General features: G+C 35.8%; 1 protein-coding gene across 2 annotated transcripts in view; it reads left to right on the forward strand.

Annotated features, from left to right (window-relative positions):
• Positions 1-23,478, forward strand: part of CHRM3 (cholinergic receptor muscarinic 3) — a 266,270-nt gene that overhangs the window by 66,939 nt on the left and 175,853 nt on the right. For both annotated transcript variants that reach the window (XM_088161547.1, XM_014890699.2), the window contains exon 2: positions 11,354-11,467. The gene's annotated coding sequence lies outside the window, so the exon portion shown is untranslated. The remainder of the gene's footprint in view (positions 1-11,353; positions 11,468-23,478) is intronic.

Consider the following 23,478-nt stretch of genomic DNA (forward strand, 5'->3'; position numbering starts at 1 on the left):
ATATTGAGAGAGCTTTAAGTTGTTTCTGCCTTCCTTCTGCTGTGTTTTGTGTTCTCAACAGTTGCCAGCAAGGAGGCAAGGTGACAAATTCTGTCCCTGTATCAAATGCAGAAGTTGGCCAATCAGTTGGTGCACAGGTACCTACTCAGCAGCAGCTGCTTCCCTGGCATGTGCACTGATTTTTACTTTCCTTAATTTATGGAACTGTTGTGATGAGCCCCTAAAATATGATTATTGTTCGTGGCCTTTCAGTTTGGAAGTGTTCCTCCCCTCTTACCACAAAAATGCTTCCTACACTTTTAAATCTATTCTTGATCTGTATCGCAAGATACATTCTTCAGGTTGCTTTAAGGGGTCTTTAAGATCCTTTAGCTTAGGGATGAGTCAGGTCTTTGAAATCAGGGAGATTTCTGTGGATTTCAGAGTTATGCAATCCCAGCAGAATACAGAGTTATGCAATCCCAGCAGAATACCTGTTTGTATTTCTCTAACACTTCCTGCATATCTATAGGCACACACACGAAGCAGTTGTAGTAAGCTGTGTATTCAGTAGCATTTGGGGAGGTCCAAGAAGCAGTCCCAGTAACACAACTGCCTCATTAATTTTGTTTTCCCAAACCTTGCCAAAGGCATATTACTTAATTTCTGGCACAATGGGCCACTATACAGGTTGTACACAAGATTTTGGAAAGGTCATTTGAAGTCTCACCAACAATGCAAGTTAAAAAAAATGTCCCATAGAGTCAAGTTTAAGGTTTTCTTTGTGTTGTTGTAATTTTCTGATTTTTTAAAAAGTTTGCTTGCTCTGTGAACCTTGGAATATTAAGGTAGAAGAAAGGTGAAAGAAACTTACCAGGTGTGAATACAGGTTTTTGCCATCTGACACCCCCAGTGACGCATTCCCCTCTGTTTCTCTGCTCCCACAGGACATTTCCTTTGGACATTTGGAGCCTTTCTGTCTTTCCAGGAAATAAGGACCACCTCACTAGGCAGGTGCAAAAGTTCACTGGGCTTGGAAAGTCTTTTTTATAGATTAGCTCCTCTATCACCAGGCATGCCATTGGATGCTTTATTTATGGTGATGGGGACTGACAGAATTTCTCTGATGCATAAGATGAAGAGCATATTCCAAGTCATGCATCCAATCCCAGGCACACTTAGTTTTAGGCAGACCTCAATGTAGACTCACATCTTCACCTCTCTCAGTATCTACCATTGAGTCAATAAGGTCTCTTTATAGGAAAATAATAACTGGCCATTTTTCACAGCAATAGGGCTTTCCCTTTGTGACATCCCTTCTTATAGAAAAAAAAGTGTATTTTCTACGCTCTATTGCTTTCTCTTCTCCTTTCTTACATGAACAGGAAATTCAACTCTTTGCTACCAAAACATCTTTTTTTATTTTTTTTTCCCCTAATACAGGGATGTTCACTTAGATCAGGAATTTGAAACCATTTCTTCTGTAAGCAAAGAAAATAACTAAGCTTTATTTGTTGCTACTTCTGTTTCTGTCTTATGTCATCTACATTTTCTTATCATCCTCTCTCTGGGTGGACCTGATTCAGAAAGGACAGATCTGCAGATACTCCTGGTGCCAGCAGATGGAATGGCTGCAAGGCAAAGCAGATTAATACTTAGTGTTTCTTGCCCATTTTTAAAAGGCCTTCTTTCATTGCTGCTGTTTTCACTACATATTCATTGTTAAACTTGTAGAAACCTCACAAGTTAGAGACTAGATTCATATCTGCATTCCTTTTTTGGAGAGTTTTCTGAGAACTGAAAAAACAAAACCCCTTGTAATGAGGATGTTTCTTCATCTTGTATTATCATGATTTTATTATATCTAATATTAAAAAAAACTATTAACATAACATTAAAAATTCTCATTCAGGTGAACGTATATTTACGTGGAGACCAGCTGAATGGCAAGATTTGCTGATGGCATAAACGTGAGGGAAATGGACAGAATTGCAGAGGGATTTTAGGAAATGGAGATAATACCATACACAGAAGCCACCACGATATGTGGCTCAGTGATTCTGTCAAGTGTCTGGAAGCTGGGGAATTAGGTGGGTTATTCTTGTGGATAACTTATGTTACTGCCTGGGCATTTGCTTTTGGATGCTGTTGGAAGTGACAGTCTGAGCTCTTTGGACTCCTTTCAGAGGCAGTACAGTTCTTTTATGTTCCTACAAGCTTCTGAAATAAATGTGTTTTAAAAGGCAGTAAAGTTTTTTCAAGCATGACTAAAAGCTAAGCAAAGGAAAAACATGAAAGCAAATAAAAACAAACCGGACACTCGTGCATAGGTTTTACTTGGGAAGAAACAACTATAATATTGACAATTTATGGATGTATTTCTTATTAGGAAGTCTTCAGCTGTCTCACTTTGGTAGCTTACATTCTGATTTATAAAGAAAAATGTTAGCATCTTTGTGAGAATCAAATGTTTTCAGTTCACAGGGCATGAAAATCTTTAGTTTGGCTGGATGTACAAAGTGAACTTCAGCACAAATTCCTTAAGACGAGATTAAAATCATACACTTACAATTACTGTCTGTTAGAAACCTTTGAAGAAACAAACTTTGTTACAAAAATGGTTTGTTTTCCCTGGAAAGAGGAGGTCATTAATGTTTGGCTTATCACAGTCACTATCTAAAATATAAACACAGCTCCCTCTCACTAGAGTGTCTGAGGAATTCCTGGTTAATTCTACTTGGAGGGAAAAGACATTGTGTTTTAGATCTCACCCTGTTCAGGATTGTCATGTACTCTTGCAGATACAGGTGTAGCTAGTATTGATCTTTACAGATTTTATTTCAAAATGAATGGACACCAAGTTCAGCAGACTTTCTGTGAAGAAAGTCTAGAAATGGCATCATCTTTTTATTAAAAACAACAGCAGTAGCAAAATACTGATGTGAATGAAACACTAAAAACAATTTTAGTTATCAGTTTGTTTTTTTTTTAACAGGAACTCAACTCTTTGTTAAAGACAAAACTAATCAAATCCTAATCTAAATAAAAAACATTCCCCCCATCCTACTCCTAACTTATTCCTTGGAAACAAACACACCAATTTTTTTGAGTGTGTTCAAAACTTAGAATATTTTTTCAGAAACCTTTATTACTTTTAAAAATTATTCTAATTGATAAAACAATATGGTCAATCATCTTTCACGCAAAAAGGATGTCTCTTAAGAAAACAAAACAAAACACAATTTTGAGGTTTTCTTAAAGGTGTAGTTCCAGAATACAACAAGCTCTGGATTGTGCCTGAATGAAATTCAAATCTCTTTTTACATGTAATCTAATTTTAAAAAAATAAGGAAAGTGAGACAATAAACAGATTGTAATTGTTAAGTGGAATTAATTATATGGTTTCTAGTATAATGTGTCATAGCTGCTTTTCGTTTTCCCCCTTACTCTTTTGATACCAGTTGCAAAAGTGTTTTGTTCTCTTGTAGGATCACAGTTTTGTACTCTTGTAAGGTTTGTTAAGTACACAATTATCCTGTTATTCTGTAAAAAGCAGTTACAAGGTTGCATGGTTCTGTGGGTAGTATGAATAATCATGGGTAAAGAGGGATAAAGAGTGACCAAAGAAGAAAATTTTGCTTTAATGAAAGCATTTTTCTTTGATGTTCTATTGAATTATTCTGGGGTTTTATTGTTGGATTAGTTTTGGTTTTTTGTTTGTTTTGTTTTTCTGTTTGTTAGGGTTTTTTTGTATCATGGATTTTTAAATAGAACGTTTAATATAACATATTTGTTTATAACATGTTTAATATAACAATAACCTGTCTTTTAAGCCTCTACCAGCCTCGAAATCACTCTCTTCTCTGATGAGTTAGTTTTTAAGTGATAGCAAGTGTTGCATTTTCATGCTCTCCCTCTTCAGCAGTTGCCTATTTGAGACATCTGCCTAAAGTTTATGAAGTCATTATTTTTCCATATATAGCATGTTCTTCTTTTCCTTTTGGAATTTTTTTAAAATATCTGAAGGTTAGCCTTTAGGTCATAGCTTTTATAAGTTTAGCCTAAGCCTTTAATCTCTCTTGAATGATTTTTATGTGTAACTTAGTCTCATAATTATTACTAATAAAGCTACCACATAGGGAACAGTACGTCCTTGTAGTATCTGAATTCTTTATCTTATTTGCTTAGATGATATTAGCAGAAAAAATATTCTCTGTCTCCTCTTATTTCCTGAAAAAAGGATCTTCCTAGACAAAGTAACAGAGCAGGAGTAATGCAGAAAAAGACTATTAAGATTTGGCTAACAGCATCTTGGTTAGGAAAGCACTAGAATTTTGAGGGAAAAGGTTGCTTATTCTCTCTTTAATTCTCTCTCTCTGTGTGCCTGGAGTTAAGTTAAAATAGGAATTATGCTAAAGCAGTAATAAAAATAGGTTTTTAAACACTGTATTTTATCACCCATATAGAAATCAGTAATATAACTTGGTTATCTGGAATTTGTACAATATGTACTTATGCCTTAGTAACAGAACATCTTCTGAACTAATTTGTTCAGCAATTTAAAGAGTATTGTAAACTGATGAATATTCTCTGCTACCTCAAATTCTTTTGAATATTGTATGTCTTATTAATTATAAAAAATACTTGGTCCTTAGTGATTTTGAAATACAGTATTTTCACACACACACAAAAAAGTGTCATGAAACTTTATACCTCTCTTTCTTTCCGTCTTTTGTGATTTTACTCCTACTTTCAGGATGCTACTTCCTATGCAGTTGTTCTAGAAATGAGAAAATTTGATGACCATGTCTCAGTTATTCCATTATGTCTTTGGTGCCTGTAAGGAAAAAGTTCTGACAAATGGGCCAGCTGTCTCCCTTCCCCAAGAGACAAAGAATAATTTTCTTGGTTCCTATAATCCATGATTTGAGGTTCTTACCTTCTCTCTCCCCAAAACTTGCACTCTGGACAGGTGGCCTGTGAATTACTTAGAACATCACAGGCCAGCTTCACAGTAAATCAACATTTCAAATGTTCACTAAGTCAACCACAAACAAAGAATGTGAAGTGCTTTGCCAACCATTTTTCACTGCTTCCCAAACAGTTTTTAATTATCTTTTCTCTCCAGTGCTGCCTGCTGCATCCTTTGAGAAACACCCCTATGTTTCTAGTCTGAACCACTATGAGATCCTTGGGGGTTTTTGACTACTTGCTTTTACACCACATCTTAAATTTACCTTGGCTTCCAGATTTTGTAGTCTCTAATAGTGTATGTAGTGGGTATTTGCTCCACCAGGTTGGATGTTCTTCATACTACTGTAGATGAGGATGAATGACTTCTGAAGAGGTTAAAATCAGTCTCATCCCCTCACTTTTGAGTCCAAATCCATCTTGGTGTTGATGTGCATTAAGGAGGATGTGCCATGAAGCTGTTGCAACCTGATTTCTCCTAGAGAAGTTTTATTACAAAATAATTAATATATGAGAGGGAGTATTTCAAGGTTGGGTTTTTTTGTTTGTGTTTTGTTTGGTTTTTTTACAAGTGATGGTATGGCTGGTCTGTGTAGAGATTTATTGTTTACTAACACTAGTTCACTAAAGGATTGGTTTTGGGGGCACATACTAAGCACAACTGCATTGCTACTTTGTGGGTGTAAGATGATTCTGCTTTCAAACTCCATCCACAATCAGTTCTGGATAAGGATTATTTCCTGGTTAAGGAGTAATTTTTTTTTCTTTACATTTTATCTAACTATTATTGCTAAATGCTAGAATATGTGTTCAAGCCATCGCTTCTGACTTAATACTTTGTTCTTCTACTTTATTCATATCTTACACAGGCAAAAGGTAGTAATTTTTGTACAAAATCATTGTGCAGAAAATCTGCTCATTTAAGTGTTATGTAGCACAACAGGCTGCATGGGAATTTTTATAGTTCCTGAAAATATTATTTGGGTCATATAATATGAGCATACAAATACTTGCTTTGCCAAATAATTCGTTACTAGAAATTTTTAATAAATTATAATATAATCACAAATAATCTCACATATATAATATGTAAGAATATAATAAGGTAGGGGATTTCTATGAGAAAAAAGCAAAGAAAGATGCAAGAGAAATGTAAATTATGTTTCATAGTTTCATTTGCTCAAGCAGAATTCGCTGTTCAGAAATCCCAGGTAAATAGTCCTTCCTTTCTTTGAGTGAAAATCCGTTGTTTAGAAAGTTAATATCAGCCAATTCTTCGTGAAAATTACTGATTTGTGTTCATTCAGGATACTTGTATATCTGCATAGGACGCTTAGGAAATTGCCAATTTTTAGAAAGGTCTTTGTGGCAATGACAGTAAAACACACGTGCAATCCAAAACTGTATACAGTGAAGTGAATCCAGGACAAAATTTTTACTTTGTCCTCTGAAACCATCTGAGTCTTTTTGCATTCAGCTTAGAACGTCTGTTCCCAGAGCATGCTGCCCTTTGTGGTGGAGGTGGGTACTGGTGCCAATAACCAGAATTTTCGTGTTTTTTTCGTTTTTTGGTTTTTTTTTTTTTTTAAATGTATGCTGCCAGATGCATTTTTAATTAACTGTGCTTCAAATGCAGCTTTGTTCAATTTTTTCCCCCTACATTTTTTTCTTTTTGGAAAATAGTATTTCAATGAAGATCATATTATTTTTCCTCTGAGTAGTAGATTTTTTTTCTTATAAGTGCAAGCTGATTTGGTTAAACTTGAATATAGTTCAGTGGCTAGTACAGTTTGTTTAAAGACCAAAGAACTCATTATCATTGTCATTTATCAGGACTTGTTAGATGTTATGGTTATAAGGTCTCACTCTTAAAACAAACATGAGAGTTTCAAGCAATAATGTGCTGTTCCACAGTTTAAAGTTTTGCATATTCATAACACAAAACAAAATTTGATTAAAACAAATTGTATTAGGTGTTAGGGGCCAAAATTCTTGGTCACTTGAATACAATCCAGTTTTGATAATTTTAAGGGGACAAATGCATCCAGGATTTTTTTTGTAAATAATTAATATATAGTTATTTTTCAGTGTGTTAGAACAAGCAACTGCCATTTAGTATGTTGTTGATACAAATTTTAGCAGAACCAAACCTGATGAGAAGTTTTCATTTAAATAAGGAAAACTGTATAAATAGCAATCAGTTTGAATATAGCCCATGATTGAAAACCTCGTGTAGCTTACTTGTTTTGTCATGAAAGCTCTTTAGCACCTGTGTGCATTTACACGGTGTGTCCATCCTGCTTTGCACAGCGTGTAGCTGGGAGCACTGCTGGGATTTCGTTTTCCTTTTGTTATGTTGTACCAGGTAGTAACCACTGGTTTGACTGATATAGAGAAAAAAAGAACAAGAATCAAGAATTATACTTACAATTAAAGGTGCAGGTACAAAAAATGTTCTCCTCTGTGTTACACTTTTAAGGAATGAAAATTCATGTCTCCAGCATGCATCGTGCCTGCAGAGCAACAGAGGCAGGCTCTGGGAATGAGCACATTCCGCTCTGCCCCTTCAGATGAGCAGCACTGGCACTGGCTTGTGTAAGCTGGCAATATGGGCTCAATAAAGGGTCAACGACAGGAAAGTTCAAGCGACTTGTTGGTTGCAATTGGCTATTTGAGATTAGCTCTCACTGAGTGTGAAGTGCAGCAAAATACCTATGGCTTCTAATTAGTTTTCAGTGCAGGTTACTTGTTAGGAAAAAAACCCTTTGGCTTTGTTGAAATGACAGTTTAGATTTCATTAGAGAACAATGCTTACAAACTGCTTCTGTCAGTAATGCTCCGTTCCTTCAAAGCTACTTTTCTAATTAATGAAATCGATTGCTAATTCTTGTTCCATCTGGGTGGTTGTGTAGCTACATAAGACACACAGGAAATTGCTATTTTTTAAAAAGGCTTTTGTGGCAGTGACAGTGAGACGTGCACAGCCTAAAACTCTTTCCACATTTCTGAGATCTGAAACTAGGATAGCGTTTTTACTTCATTCTCAGATTCATTATTTTTGTATTTTAGGGACCTTAGAGGCTCTGCTCTCGAAGCAGGCAGCCCTTGGTGCTGAGGTGGGTGCTAGTGTCAGTCCCTGTAGCTGTGCTGGGCTACTGCTGATCTTGCAGGAGCTGGCTGAAGGGATGTGTGGTCCCAATATAATGCAGAAACCAGAGACTGCTGTTTTTTATGTAATTCTGAGACTGTAATTCAACTGTCTTGTGTCCAGCAGAGAAGTCACAAATAAATTCTTACTGTCCACCTGCGACATTTAAGTGCTGGGAACAGATTAAGACTCTGGCTACAGTGAGGAGATTTTTAATTGGTGGTATTTCAGGTGTTTTGTCACTTTTGTTAATATTAAATAGCTTCCTTAAAAAGCCTCTTTGTAGAGAACAATACCTTATTTGGTTTTGTGCGTACTCAAAAAACACAACAATGTTAGTCCTTGCAAAGTTTATTTTTTTCCTTCATGTTCTTAAGGTATTTGAAAACATCGAAGTCTTTTTATGGCTTTTTATTTTATGGGAAGTCAGACTACCACAGGATGGCCAAAACTTGTATTGTTTTGGCTCTGCAGACATTTTCTTGACAGATTAAGGCTGTCAGCAGAATGTGTAAACACCATTTCCAGCTTTTTACATTGGTCACTAAAGCATCCTTAAGTGCAGCTCAGAAATCTAGTCCTGCAAGACAAACCCCTCAATCATATGACTGAATGATGGTCAGGGGCTTCTGTAAAAATGCTTTAATAACTTTGCACTTCACAGCAGTAAGTCAGTTCTCTTGTATTTGAGTCACAGTGATTGATCATCTCTATGTAGCTAGTCCACTGACATATGAGTGCATTCACTTTAAACAACATCTATTTCTAAGTTAAGACAATGTAATTATTTAAAGAAAAATGTAGTTCTTTAGAAATTATAATACAGCTGCAGCAGTTACCTTACCAGGCCCTGCTCATAGTGCATATTGATGGCTTTCTACAGCTTCTCACACTGCAAAGAAGAATCTGCAAACTTCCCAAAAATCTTGTGGAATACACTGTTTTATAGTAAAGGAAAGGAATATCAATTTCATTTTGTCTTTAGAAAGCCTAAAATTTTAAAAGCTTGTACTGCATAATGCATTGACATAGCAAAGCTGTGAACACGAAATACTGGTTTAAATTGCCAGTATATTAATATAAATACTGTCTTTACCAATATAATACTTTTTCAAAACAAGGGTGCATTTCAGAAGTAACAGTGGCAGGTGAGGTACTTTATCTTCTCTCTGTGCCTACCCCTGCATACTTCACTCATTGCAGTAGTATTTTGGATCCAGTAGTATTTTAAGGGGAGAAAACAGACCTGCCTTTATAAAAATAACAAGTTTTTCACATATTTTTCTTGGACTGGACCAATTCCTCACTCTTGTTCATTTGTGTTGAAAAGTCAGCAGCAATGTGAGATGTAGCAGCAATAAGTAGCCTATTGTAGAACCTCCTAAAAGTTTCTGATGGTTTGAAAAAAGCCTTATTATACTTCAAAGTATGTAATTTTGTCGTGTAAAAGAGTATTAGAAAAGTATACAACAAAAACTATTGTATGAGAGTAAAATGCTTTTACCCAGGCATATTTGTTTTGACTTTTATGCTGGTCTCCACCATGATAAAATACTCTCATGGTTAGGAAAAAAAAAAGAATTTAATTTCCTTCCATTAAAAATCTTGATAAGAGTTGGTTATTCTAAATATGTGAGATGATGTTTTCTACTCGTGCACTTGATTGAACCCATCTTCAGCATTTTTAGTGGGTTTTTAGAGGAGTAAAGCAGACTAGGAAGGTTAAATGTTTGGCAGGATCATGTTGCTGTCCTCAAATTATCAACAGAATTTAGATGGAAAATTGCAGAAGAAGAGATCAAAAGAAAAGTGTGATTGATACAGACAAAAATAGTCTGTGGAAAAATATCAGAAAATTATATTTATTTTACCTAAGTTGTTCTCATAAAAGGTGAAAAGAGAATAATTTCTTAGCTTTTAAGTTCTTTGCAGTTCTGTGGAAAATGTAAAATCTCACTTCAGAGAGATCCCTGAAATCTCATGAAATCTCATTCTCTATCTGATAAAAAGTGTGTTTTGGAACATCAGACTTAAAAAGGATTCCATGAGAGAAGAATTACTGTGCTGGGGTCACATTTTCACTTTAATCCTAACTTTCTTTTAACCTAAGATTTGACATTAAATATAATTAAACTTGAAAGCCTCTTTTGAGAGGAAATATTTAAATCTAAAACTATTGAAACTGGATACATCTAGAGTGGTGGAGGCCTCCCATCCCTTTTTTGCTTTGAGGAAATGAAATAAAAGAAACCCACCAAGCAGACAACAATAATGACAATTAACCAACACACATAAGCAACTCCCACCCCCACAACAAACAGAAACCAGAAAATTCAATAACCCCAAATTTGTAAGGTTTTCTGGTGTGAGTCATTGTTTCAGTTTAACTTGTAGCACTTTCTGTGAACTTTGAGGAACCATGAAGAAATGGTTCTGTATAAAAATTCTTTCAAGGAGGCCTACTAAAGATTAATTGAGAGAAAACAAGATTTCTGAAAATTGCTAATATTAATTTTTTCAGTGAAGCTCCCTTGGCTTTTGTTTCTGTGCTATACAGCCACTTAGCTTAGAACCACCTCTCTCGCCACTCTGCCCTTCATCAATGTTTAAAAATGCAACTCTGGGATCAGATCCTCGAGCAAGCTTGGAAAAACGCTGGCCTTTGTGTTTAGCAAAAGAGAAACAAGGAATAGCTGATGATGGGATCGTGGGTGTCCCTTGTTCTGCATGTGCTGTTAACCCAAGCTGAGTAGCGTATCTTGTATTAGAGGTTTGATTTTGTCAGCTGCCTGCTCATGTGCAGTGGTCTTCCCCATCATCCACCTTTGTAGTTAATTTTGGCATGTGGATTTTGTGTTTTGGTAGAAAATGTGCAGTGGAGTCCTGCATAAATGAAACAAGAAGGAAAATAGCACTTGAAAAATATTGTTTTGAGAACGCCAGTACATACCACTGTCATCGTTAAACAACATTCAAAACAAAGATGAATCCTGAAGTCAGCTGGAAGTCAAAAAATCTGTAAATAGCCTTTGCAGTAAAATAATGCAAATGAAGTATCTGAGCAAATATCATTGCAGTGGTTGCAAGAGAATGTGTATCCACCTCTTGCTGGATGGTGATGATGTAGAACAGGCTCTTTTGTTCTTGTTGTTTTAAAAGTATGCCTTAAACAGCAGTGAAACTGTATTTTAAATAAGGAACATTCAGTTTTAACTTCTTCAGTGATTATCTTTTGACTTCCCTATTTTTTTCTAGAGATCTTTATGGTATGGCAAAATCTTTCATCAGCCGATGGTATAATGGACTACCGGTTGGATGATATACAGTCATCTGAAACATGATATATACCTCTCCTCTTCCGTGTCCATGGTGAGTTTTGCTTCTGTACATATATATTAAATGTTTCAGAGAAGGAACTAAAAGTTTTTCAGTGACGACATTGGATGTTGTTCCCATTGTTTTCATGTGGATTTACCTAGAGTTGTCAATTTACTGACTACACAAAACCCATTATTTTTTCGTAAGCTGTTTGAAAATGTTTTAAAAACCCATGTTCAGAAATAACTGTATAGAACTTTTCTATTTTTGGATTATTTTAGAGCTATGCAAAAATCCTGATACACAACTTGAAATGTTCTTTCCCTTCAGCTTGAAAACATCTTCACCTTCATTTACTGTTTCTAGTTCAAATTAGATTCCAACCAAATGTTATTTTTGGTCAGGCATGTACCACAATGTATTTAAGAATAAGATAATCATAACTGTGTTACAAATGTGCTATAAAACACAAGTAAAAAAATTAATTGGATGAAATATTTAGAAATAATTTTTCAGTCTTATTGTTGCACTGCTTCTCTGTTTTTTGCCTACAGTTAATCTGATTATAATATCTGTGAACACTGTTAAGCATTGTATAATCAATAATATTGAAAGCAAGGCTCCTCATATTATAACTGAATTATTGCTTTGGTGTCCAGACATACAATAATGAGATCCAAAGCACTCGTTGTTCATTTGGCTAAACACATTGACAAACCAAATTTGGGTATCAGAATGTTCCACTGACTACTCCTTAAGATACCAGAAATTGCAGCCCAGTCTCCTCTCCAAAATCCAAGTTAAGCAACTGAGGTTAAAATCTTGACTCTCTCACTCTTCTCCTTGTTGAGGGTTTAGATTTGGTTCTTATGCCAGAGTTTGGTTATGAATGATCCTGAATTTTCTGGAGTAGTTGCTTAGCCACTGTTAAAATTTGCCTATAAATGTTTGTTACCCTAAGTTTCTGTCTAGTGTTGGGTTAGAAAAGATATGATGGGAAAAGTATCTTTCCTTTTCTGCTCCAGATTCCAGAGTTGTTAGAAGGATGCAGAAGTAGTGAAAAAAGTAAAGAGAATAAGGAGACAAATGTCAATTTGCCTAATGCCATAAGGCGTTTAGTCAAAGCTGTTCTTATTGTATGCTTAATTGCTGTAATGAACTAAGATAAAAGCAATGCAGTCTAGAGGTGTGTTTGCACTTGGTAATAGAAAGATGTGTTTAAATATCCCATGTAAGTGGATAGAGGTGTTCACCAGCAAAACTGGTTACTATTATTTTGGTGAAAATGGGTATTTACGCAGAGAAACGGACAGCCAGGTAGAACATTTTCTCATCCTGTGGTGGGCATTTCCTGCCTGCTTCTCTATTACCAACTTCAGCTGGCATTTCATTTCAAATTTTATGTCTCCCAAGTAGTAACCATACCACTCTGAAACCAAGGGAACCAGATAAATAGCAAAAATTGCTATTGCTTGTTTCCTCCTGCAAATTTTGAGGGGGCAAACCTGATATTGTTTGATGGGTTATCCACCACCTCTTGGTTCTGTGAAGCATTGCCCTGGGTATTTATTGAGTTCTGCATCGTTCTCTAAGCAAGCTTTGTATTTGCCAAATTAGCAGATTTGCTTCAAAGACTTATCTTTTCTCATTTTCCTTACCAGTGATGTGCCATACATTTCTGAGCCTGTTTATACATCCTGAGTGTGCAGTGATTCATCATTAAATCAGGGCTTTGTGACAGGTCTCATTGAAGACCTAACTTCTTTAAACAGAGAAAACTGTCTATCCCATATGTGATTATGTCTCCTTTTGCAGATGTCTGCTACGTACATTTTACTGCCATTTTACTGCATTTATTCCCTGTGTCCACCAGCAGGAGAACAAAATCTATTCCAATCCACAGTGTTTCCATTGAGGCCATACTTAAAAAAATAAAGGTGTGATGATGTCTTCAATTGTTTAAGAAATGTCATTATACATTGTCCTGACAATTAAAAAAACACTGCATTGGCATTCTTAGAATTGCTCTTCTTTGTAGTCAAACTCTTCAAGCAAAGAGAATGTACCATGTATGAGGGCATCCTCATCCTCCTTTCACTTCTGTATCCACTCAAGGCTCACAGGCTCTCAAATGGCCAACGAGTTACTCCACTGCTTATTTCTAACCAGAGGAAAGCTAGGGTGAGCATCAGGAAGTAAACTGAATGCCATCACACAGGATGTGAAACCCAGAAGATTCTCTACCCTTACCACAGTAGCTTGCAGAATGATGTCTAGAGGATAAGTAAGCCTCACTCGTCAAATTCAAACCATACAAGAGAGGAAACAATATTCAAGCCTGTACTTGAGTGCTTTCTGATCTTCATTCTGCTTTAGACCAACTGATATCAACCTTGGTAAGGGTTTTTTGGTTTCTGGAAAGCACTGAGATTTAAAAGAATCCTAATGAACCAAACCCCAAACAACAAAAATCAAACCAACAATAAAAAGCCAAACAACAATAAAAAGTGTAAATCTTAATTGTCTGCTATAAATTGAGAAAATTCATATGGTTATAAGAATAACAAAGGAATTTTAATATAGAATTGCCTTCATTTACTTAGACTGAATAATTCTAGAAAGCTCAATTTTAAAAATCGTAGCAGGTATTCTTAACATTTACCAGCTGTATTTTCTGAGTGTTATGTATTTTATATAATTACTTGAAGAAGCAATAGCAGCTGCTGCTAAATAAGATTAACATTCTTACCCGACTTTAAAAAAAAACGGAATAAGGAAAAAAAGGCAGTGAGAAGAAAACATGGAAAAAGTCTAGCCCTATATCTCAGTTTCTCAATCGAAAACAATCTGTCAAAAATCATGTATTAAAACCTCCTCTACCATCACTGAACGATGGAAGCTTGCGTTTTTTTCTGGTTCTGCTTCTGAACTCTTATTTCAGATTCTGTGCTGGAGGCTTCTCACAGCACAAATTTACACATAGTTTTTCTCACAGTTTACAGATAGTGTTGTTACTGAAGTGCTCCATTTTAAATGAAAATCATCATTAATAAGTATTAAAACCAGTTTTTATTATTTCCATTGCTTTCTGCCTATTGTGGAAATATTCAGGGTTCTCTAGATTGCCATTGATCTTGCTTAAAGCATTGTTCCACCAGAGTTCACACAGGTGGATTCAGTGAACCTGGGTCCATCTGTGCCACCTGCTAGTCTGGCTGTCCAAACACATCATGGACTTTGTTTGGATGAAAGAGTAAGTGGCATGGCAGGTACACTGAAAAAATCAAAATGAAGCATGTATTATTTATTAAAGTAATCCTAACCCTACTGAGATATATCCTTGACTGAGGTCCCTTTGCTAATAGAAACAAATAATGTTAGCATTTGTCTTGAAAACTTCTGGTTTGGGTGAATTTAAACTCATGTTGCTTCAATACGTTCATATGAAGTAAAGAACTCCCCTTTGCCCTTGTTTCCCTACACCTTTATGTACTTAATTTTCAAGCTGATGTTGTGATACTGAAGGACTGCACTATGTCAAGGGTCTTGAATAAATTATGTCATAGAAGCTTTGAGAGCTACTGAGAAACTGGCCTCAAGGTTAGGTATTGGTTAAACAAAGGCTCGGTAAGTGAAGAGGCATTGCTGCTGATGTGCTTTGTTCTAACGATTTTCTATTAGTAGGGAGTCTTGATTAATGATTCTCTATCAGCATGTCCTGATTAATGAGCTAGCCAATGAATCAGTGTGTCATTTTATTTTCTCTTAAAGAGCATCCTTCTATTGTGAGTGTGACAGGAATTGGCTTTAAATGAACTGCTGCAAGCAATTTCTTTATCTGAATGGAGAAAGTATTTTCACTTTCTAAAGTTTTGAATTTCTGCATAATTTTCTTTTGAATTAATGAATTATTTGCAACAAGTAACTACTGCTGTGAGATTTTTGCATTTAAAAAACATAGCAGGTTTTTTAAACTGCTTGGAATCAGAAGAGGTTCTGTGGTAATCCTACTGTTGGATTTAAATTTTAACTGTAGCAGGCTGTTAAAGGAAAAGCTGGGTTTAAAGCTTGAGCAAGCTTGCTTGAAAATATATTCGATGTATTAATATTTCATTTTTAGCTTTTCTACTGTGCTGCTGTTAAAAAGCAACAGCAGCCATTTTCTACAAAAGACTAAGAGCTTTCAAGTTTTGTTAGGGTAAAAAAAAACCTGACAAGCAAACACTAGTAAACTGATTATTTTTTTTTTATTAGAATATTAATCTAGTTTGTTGTGGTTTTTTTTCCTTATTAAAAATAATACCAGAATATATTGAGTGCTTAAGATCTGTTTGGGTTTATTTGTTTGGTTTTTTTTTTTTTTAAATAGTCCTGCTATGAAGGTAAGGTTTCCAGTGGATAACCAAAATGTAGTACAGAACTTGCAGAACTATCCAACACATTTGATGGGGAGGATCCTGGAAAACTGGAAGTTTTTAAATGATGTGTGATCAAGCAGAGCTGTATTGGCAACGAATTGCTTGTGGTGCCCAGGAAGCACTGCCTCCTCTCCTCAAAGTTAAACCTTGAGGAACTGCATGAAATTAGTGCAACTAACTCAGTGAGATACCATTTTGAAGGGAGAAGTGCATTGTTTTAGACAATCTGTAACTGAGTTCACTGGTTTGTGGATGCAGCAGCTGCATCCTCACCGCTTCTCTTGGGTTCTTCTTGGTGTCAACAGATGAGTTCTGAGGATTCACCAATGAATTTTGCTTACTTCAGCCTCTGTAAGTGCTAGGCAAATCAGCTCCAGGTGTTCTCTGCTGTTTCTCAGGGTGGCTGGGCTGGCAGGAGGAGACACATGGTGTCACTGTCCAGCGTGTCACCTCTCGTGCCTGCTTGCACTACTGACTTGCACAGCAGCCAGGTTTGCAGTGTAATCAATTACACAGATTTAATTCTGGATACCTAGCTTGGGAAGATTATGCTAAATGCTTACTAGAAGAGTTGAGGACCTAAAAATTAACTAGGATTAATCACCCAAAAATATGCCTAGAAAGTGGAACTTTGTTTCTTCTAAAGATAAACTAAATATACACGTCTCCTATATGGTGGATATTGACTGTTGGGATCAGGTAGTGCTTTCAATATCCCTGGGAAACGTGAGTTTGATAACTCCCAGGTTTGACACAGAAGTGATTCAATAGGGATTTCTGGGGCAAAAAAAAGGTATGATGCTTAAAGAAATCAGTAATTTTTTCTTTATTCTTTCATATATAGCAGGCAGAATTCCTTTCTGAAGGCTTATTATTTTGAAGCTTTGTGTTATATAAATATAGATATTGGAAATAGTTTTTTATATAGGCATAATTCTAAAATTAATAATATGCTAATGTCCAGGACCAATGCCCACCTGGATGAGGGCAGATGTGGTTTCTGCCCTTGCCAGGGCTCCTGCCCATCCCTTCCACACCTCGTCCCTACTCATGCTAGGGATTATTCTATGAAATGAACTCACCTTGGCACCTGGGGTAGGACATTAAGTTTTTGTTGGCTTAAACCTCAAGAGTGCAAAAATCTTCCCGGCTAAAGACACTGCCATGAGCTATGTCAGCACTGCCCCCGGTTTATTGTCAGTTGTTGCCTCTTGTGCAATCAGGTCACCAATGAAGTTATTGAAAAATACAGGCTGCTGAAATTTGCCTTTACAATGAGGTAAGAATTAATTTTTCATTTTATTTTTAATTATTGTCAATATATCAGTGTTGTTGTATAGTTTTCCTAATAGCAGAGAATAGTTATAAGTGCATGTACCCAAATTAAGTATAATATCTTAAGACTTACGTGAAAAGTCCCTTTGCAAGGCGCAATGTGGAAAATGGGTGATAATCACTGCAATTCTGTGATTTCCAACTGCTCAAATGCATACGATGTCTGTATCTCCTCTAACTGGTTACTCCTTTAGCCAGCATCAGCAATAGCAAAAATGGTGGAAAGAGGAAACTGGTAGAAAAGATAGAGCTTCTGATAAGCAATTTATATTTCTCATCTCAGGGAAACAAAATCTAGGCATTCAAAAACTAATTAAGTGCTTGAGAAGGAGAGGAATGAGATTCATACGTTTAATTCATGTTGTTACAACAGGCATCCACAGTTCAATTTCGAATTCATTGCTTTGAGATGAGGGTTGCATTACATCTGAGCAAATTTATTCAGAAATTTGTGAGGCTCAAGGTTCGTTTTGGTTTTTTTCTTTTCATTTAATGTTGTCAAATAATTTTCACCATCTAGATATTGATAATTTGTTAGCTTGGATAGAACTATCTAAACAAGATCAAAACTATATCAGTGCAGATTTCCCCAAGTATATCAGTCATACTTTCTGATAGAATTACTAATTTTTGTAGATAATAATCTTTTCAGACTCACTGGTTTCAGTGAAATACCCTTTGATATCCTTTTTTACCAGAAAATTGAAGTTGGAGTAAACCAACTCAAATCCTGATAACTTTAAGGAATATCTTATGTGGTGTTGCTTTTGACAAAAGCATTTTAGTATCCTTCTCTGCTTTTTGTAAAAATATGTAATACTTTCTTTTATTAGCTTTCTTCTCATTTTGTCTCTCTTTGTATTATATAACCTTCAGTTTTATATAAACGTGTCTTCTAACTGTATTTTATGTGAATTGAGTGCATTTTACAACAGTTTATAGCTACTAATTTGGGCTATACATTTCTGTATATAAGCATTTCTCTTGGGAAAGTTTAATTTTTCCTGCTACATCATTTGCTTAAATGAGGCAGTAAATAGATTTAGTATCCAAAGTTGGTCTTTTCCATGCTAATATGGAAACAATTTAAATACTTTAGAATACTGATTTTGAATACTTGGTACTAATGTCTTGGTGAGACACGATATTCATTATTCTAAGAATTAACATCTGCTGTTATATCTTAATTTCATTTCCTGTATGTATTTTCAGTATGCTGTATATATATATATATATATATATAAATGTGCACAACTATCAGAAGAGGCAATAATAGTTTAAATTATACAGAGGCACTTTAAACAAGTTGTTTTGGTGGGACAAAAAAAAAAAGGAGAAGAGCAAACTTGGAAAATAATATTTCATTTAAAATTATGGGTTTTTTTTCTTAATTGCTCACTTTATCTGAAATCTGAAATATTACTGTGTATCTCTTATTACTCGGTTCATTATAATAAAGGTAGGATTCACCTGGTGTTTCTAAAATTGTCCATGGGGAGAGGCAGGCAGCTTCAGAAGACAATTCTTGTATTGCATTTGACTTAGATACTTATCATAGAAGGGGATATATTACCCTCTGGGTAATTGTCTGTGCATGCAATATTCTTATTTCTTATTTTAAAAAACAAAGGCCAAGATAAGCCTGAAGAACCCAATGCTTCCTATAGTTCATTTTATTTTGTTGGAGCTGCAGTAATTGCATCTCTGGAGCAACCACACTTGTTTCAATGAATTGTACATTTTAGGTATACAAGAGGTTTCTCAAAATTATAGGAACTCAATGGTTTGACATTGACAGAAACAAAACACTTTCCATTTTGCATGCTACCTGATGCATTTTTTATATATAAACAGAATGTTAACTTTATTAAAATTAGGAGTTTGTTTAAATAAATTTTAAAACTCATGAGAAGCAAGACTTTTTGAACCATTTTCTACTTGTTACTGGAAAATGTTTACTCATATGTAGTAGACAGTCTTCATTTCCTCTCAGTGAAATGGATGTTTTGGTGCTCTGTTAAATAGTGATTGTTTCAGCAGAGCAACATGAGCATTTTAGTCGTGCGGAAATTATTTCCCTTTGGAGAATACATATAGCTCTTTTCAGGATTTAATACTTACAGCCCAAGTCTTACCTTCAGCCAAGTGAAGTTAATGACCTGACTCCATTATACAAGACTTTCTTGTGTAGTTCAAATTAATCAATGCCATGCTTTAAGACTGAAACATTTTGAGTGAGAGATAACGCTATGATTTAATTTAACTACTTGTACTAATAAAACAAACTGTGTCAATTCAGGTTATCAACCAGATTTGAGCTTACGTCTGGTGTTATAGCCTTTTTATAATAATTTCAATTATATAGTCTCTCATTCTCTTAATTCTTCCTCTAAACTGTTCTGTTGCTTGGTTCCAGTGAGCAGCTGCTGTGTCCCCTCCTCCAGGTGGCTTTGCTTCAAATGCCTGGAAAAATTATTCTGCTTAGAAATACATAACACCACAAGTATTTAAAATATCTCGTGGTCCACCTTTTCCTAACTGAAAGACTATTGATATTTTGTCTTTGCAACATTAGAAAAAGGAGAGATCGTTTTTTATGTTAGGGAAATAATTTTATTCCTTTATATGCTGCCCAACTACATAGCTATGAAAGAGTGGCTGAAGGCTTTTGAGAAGAGAGGATTTGTGGACGTTATTGTGCTTTGGGAAGAGGAAGTGAAGGACCTGCCTCAAAGTGATAAATCCTGTGAGAATTTAGGCATCAAACTATCCAACAACAGCCTGAAGCAAAATGTTAGTATCTACAGCAGGTGACAGCAATGAGTCTTAGAAGTTCAGATTAAATTAATTCAGGTGTTGGTGTTAGAAAATCTGGTCTCTAAAGAATAATTTTGTTAATATGTAAAGTTATTCTTGCCAAAAGCGATTTGGAGGTAATTTAAATTGCAGTGCAATTCAGCTTTATGTTGACTCCAAGCAAGGCCATAAAACAATCGTGTGCAGGATTTAGTTCTGAATGTGAGTCAGCTGTGGAGCAGGAATACTCACAGAATTTCTTTTGTTTGGCAAATATACATACTTGAGCTGATTCAAGCACAATTTCGCCATGTTTGTTAGAGTTCTAATACAGATTTTTAAAACCAGAAGAACTAGAGCCTGGGGAGAAATGATTCACAAGGGGTGACTTAATTTCTGTGTTTAGGATGGACAGGGTGATGGCACATGGGGTGACATCATCCAGCGCTCTCAGTCTTTTGTGGGTGACACAGGTAGAAGAAAGAAGGTGCATGTAACTGCAGGGCTATCCATGGGAAGGCTCTGTGTATCCTCTGCTCTTACATAAATGTCTGTAACCCTGAGCAGTTTATAAGATAACAGCTAATTCCGTTGTTCACAAAGAGTCATTGTTATTTCAGAGGATAAATAATGCTGTCGTATTATCATCACCTCAGTGAGTATTATGACTGCTAACATTGACTTCCCCTTCTATTTGGTCAAAGAAAGATATAAACCTTGCTTGTAAACTGTTTTATGCAGCTGCTTTTATACCACATTTCTGTGAGCCATATCATTGTTTACAGAGTTTTTGATTATGTTTGACTTTTATTTTTGCTCCCAGTGTTCTATGCATTTTGGATTGAATTCATGATTATACAGTGTGTGATTACTGATAAGCTCCTAACTATTTGAAGGACTGAAATAAACCTCTTTTACTCTTCATCTCCTTTTCCTCTCTCTTTACTTAAATTTGTCATGTAGGAGAAGAAAGTCAGAGCAAGACACATGTTCATGTGCAAATTTGTTATTATCTGGTTATTATGCTGCAAAGAATGCTTTAGTTTGAATGTGTTGATACAACACACTTAAAAAACTGCCTGTACTTGGTCTGGAATAAATTATTGGAAGAATTTATCACTTCTCACACTTGATGAACTATAGAGCTATAATGTATTTTTTCAAATTCTCTAATTTACCCTTAAGGTTTCATTTTCCTGATGTGATAGGTGAAAAATCAACTAAGAAATGTTTTACTGCTTGACCATTCCAGCCAGGAATAGCATTGGATCACCAGACTGGAGAAGAGCTCATTCCAAGCTGCAGCTGAATGTGCTCCCCATTTTCCTCAGCCCCAGGCAGCACAGAGGTCACTATCTCCCAGCGACATTTTGCCCATCTCTACCCATTCTTAGGAACTATGAGTTTCCAGGAAGTTTTTGAGGTCTGAGGTTTTTGTAAGTTTCCTATGTCCGTGTTAATTTTTTGCAGTGTTCCAAAATAATGTTAAATTCTGTGAATGCTTTTTTTAACCACAGTAACTAAATCCACCCTGGTTTCCATTAAATTAACTGTAAAACTAAGTTGTTTTTCCCAGAGAGGGTTGTTGTGTTATTTCAGTTATAATCAATAAGCCATCACTTTTACCCCCACCCTCTTGGGTTATTGGTGGGGATTCCAGTGTAATGAATCCCCCTTATCCATGATTAACAGATACGGTGTAAATCTTCATGTGCCACTGAGATCATGTGAGGAATTGCACTAAGCATAAGAAGTAAGAGTTTCAAAGTGCCTCTACTTTGGTAAAAGAATGTTGCTTCCTAATATGTGAGCACCTCTCTGTTGGTACTTCATTTCAGAGATCATACTCCCCTGACTCCCATGAGAGGATGGAAGTTGCTGTGCCCTGGCACATGCTTGGTAGGAAAAGACTGCCATTTCAGAGGGTCTCAAAGTGCAGAAAAATTGAAGGAACAGGCATCTCAGGAAAGAAAAGGCAAATATAAAACAGGGCCATGGTGAAAATGTAGCTGTCCAGGAGAAGCTGACACTAGGGTTCCAAAGGCAAGCCCCACGGCATAGCATCATTGTACGACTTCAGGAATTGCAACTGTTCAGAGGTGGAAAAAAATGAAGCTTAAAAAATTATTTAAAAGATAGAGAAGACGACCTTTTCAAGAGGTTGCTTCACTTTTATGATATTCACAGAATGTTTGTCAGAGCTCTTTTGTAGCATCTTAAAATTTGGCAGATCCCTAAGATTTGGGGAAAACAAGGGTCTCGCTGAGATAAGTGATAAACTAGCATTATGTCTATTTGTCTGTTTATGTTTTCACTATGGTTGTGGGGCTTGCTCTCTACTTATGGAGTGTATGGATACTTTAAAATACATAATCCAGGAAAAGAATAGGTGACATTAATTTTAAACATCTGTGACACAGTAGATAAAACATGCAAATCAGTTTACTAGCTACTTTGTGTGCTCTTGTCCATACTGGAGGTATAAATAGAGCAGAAATCAAGAATAATGGGAGGAGGGGGGTGTGCTTCTTTGGAAATCTTTCTTAGAAAGTAGGTCAAGCAGCTTCTGTCACTGTGATGCTTTTTTTATGAAGGAAAGGACAAAATGAAAATAATTTACTAGCAATGCTTGAGAACTGTCACTGTCTACTCCTCGATGGAGTGCAGATAACAATAAGTGAGTGATGTGTTAGGGTACAAGTTAAATTAGCTGTATTAATTAGCTGTCTGAGTTCGCTAGTGTTTTTCCTGCTATGAGTCTTTTCTAGACACATCTTATGGGTCATATGAAATAGAACAAAGCAGTTGACTCTACTGTATATATATTTCCTTATCTCTAGTTTATAACTACTTGTTCAAACTGCTCTGATTAACTCTGCTTGGTTAATCTGGTGTAGAATGATGGTAGTTGTCTCAACTTCTTTGTGCTTCACTGCAGAGATTTTATCACTTACTTTAGTTTGAAAAGGAAAAGTTAAAATATGTGGACTAATATCAACTGGTAAGGGGGATGTGAAGAGGGGGATGCTGTCCAGCACAGCTCCTGTGCCCCTGTTTGCCAGGAGCTTTAAGGCCTGATTGCTTGTGTCCCTCGCTCCTGAGCTCATTCAGTGCTAGCAGCAGAGTAGTTACTTGAAGTATTTTTTGTAAGTCTGATTGGGCTTGGGTGTGTTTCCTGTTTGTGTTTAGTGATTTGTCAAAATAAAGATCTAACTGATGACCAAGTGAGGTTTACAGTGGGCTTCAATATGAGTAGAAAGTTGCTATTCTTTTTTTTTGCTTATTTAATGGATGTCTTCGGTATTTACTTAGTTCTGACTTGATCAAGTCTTTGCTTTATCTTTGATTTTGTACGGAATGAGATAATAGGCTGTGTTTTTTTCTTACTTATGTATCTAAACTGGTTATTGCTTTTTTTCCCCACTAGTTGTTTTTCCAAACTCTTTTGGCTTTTATTGAGGTGCTGATTTAAGGTGGGTTTGTTGGGTTTTTTTTGATTTGCCTTTTTTTTTT

Source organism: Sturnus vulgaris, chromosome 3, assembly GCF_052056855.1.
Source record: "Sturnus vulgaris isolate bStuVul1 chromosome 3, bStuVul1.hap1, whole genome shotgun sequence".
Classification (NCBI taxonomy): Eukaryota; Metazoa; Chordata; class Aves; order Passeriformes; family Sturnidae; genus Sturnus; species Sturnus vulgaris.